Raw genomic sequence first — 1,651 nt, 5'->3', positions numbered from 1 at the left:
GGCATCTCAAAAAGATGAAATCAGGGTGTCAACCAGTTTGGGCTCTTATCTGGAAGTTCTGAGAAAAAACCTGCTTCCAAGCTCATTTAGGTTGTTGGCTGAATTCAGTTCATGCAGTTGTAGGACTGGGGTCTCTGTTTCCTTGCTGGCTGTTGGCTGAGGTTTGTTTTCAGCGTCTAGAGACCCCCTTCATTCCTTAACTCCTGGCCACCTCCATTTACAAAGCTGGTAATGACAAATTGAATCCATCTCCTGCTTTGAATGTCCCCATCTCCACTTTTTTCTTTTCTGCCTTCCTCTACTGCCACCTGCTGGAGAAATTTCTATGCTTAAATGGTGCATGTGATTTTACTTGGCAGATCAGGATAATCTAGGATAATCTCCCAATATTAAAGTCAACAGATTGAGTGTTAAATTACATCTGAAAAAAATCCCCTTACAGCAATACCTAGATTAGCATTTTATTGAATAAGCAAAAACAGGAATCAGGAATATCTTTAAAAGTCTGCCTAATACATTGGGCATGTCAAGGTGACATGAGCCAACACCAAAGAGTTTCTAAAAGCCAAAACTGGATGAATTTGAGAAAAATAAAATATTATTGGATTATATACCAAAGAATAAAAATATCCATACTAATATAAATTAATTATTAAATAAATAAATAAGGTAGAACTTGCAGAATAATTCCAAGTAATAAACGTAGACAGTATGAGGGGCATAGAAAATCATCATTAGAACACCAAAGTAGTCCTTTGCGGCAGGTAGGATCCACTGATGAATGCTAAACTTAATGGGTAAAATTTTAAGGAGAAACAGGATATCTGCATAGCTTCAAAGTACTTCACCTATAAATTTTAATTAATTGTTATGGCCATTAAAAAAACACATATACCCATAAACTCTTTGATACTTACTCCTCCAAGAGATGAAGCTTAATTCTCCTTTTATTGAGTGTGGGATGGACTAGGTGACTCATTTCTAAGAAATAGAGTGTAGAATTGGAGAAAGAGAATCTTACAGAAGAAAAACTTGGCAGACACCACCTTAGCTAAAAGATCAAAGTTAACATGACCACTCATAAGTCATGTTGATATATCACTGATATGAGTAATGAAAAGGGGCTATCAACTCTGTGGTATTCTTCCCTAAATCCCATAGCATTCTCAGTAAAGATAAGAAAAAACCAGACAAGACCAAATTGTGGGACATCTTACAAAGTAGCTGACCAGTAATCTTCAAAAAGTGTCAAGGTCATTAAGGAAAGATAAAAGAGTAAGCAACTGTTGGAGAATGTAGCAGAATAAGGAGACATGATGACTAAATACAATCGGGTTTCTGGATTGAATCTTAGGATGAGAAAAAGGACTTTGGGGAAAACATGTGGACATTTGTATAAAGTGTCTACCTTAGTTAATAATACTGAACTAATGTTAATTCTTTTATTTTACTGGGTGAAGTATGTTAATATTAGGGAAATCTGGATGAAAGGTATGCAGGAATTCTTGTACTATCTTTGCAACTCTGCTGTGAATATAAAATTATTCCAAAATAAAAAGTTAAAAACAGATTATTGGTTTACTTAATTCTTGTGAACTCTCACAAAGAAGGGAAGACAAAAGAACTTGTAGTCAATTTGCAAAATTTAATT

The sequence above is a fragment of the Camelus ferus genome, chromosome X (assembly GCF_009834535.1).
Source record: "Camelus ferus isolate YT-003-E chromosome X, BCGSAC_Cfer_1.0, whole genome shotgun sequence".
NCBI classification, from domain to species: domain Eukaryota; kingdom Metazoa; phylum Chordata; class Mammalia; order Artiodactyla; family Camelidae; genus Camelus; species Camelus ferus.
The sequence above is the reverse complement of the archived record's forward strand: the minus strand, read 5'-3'. Positions refer to the sequence as shown.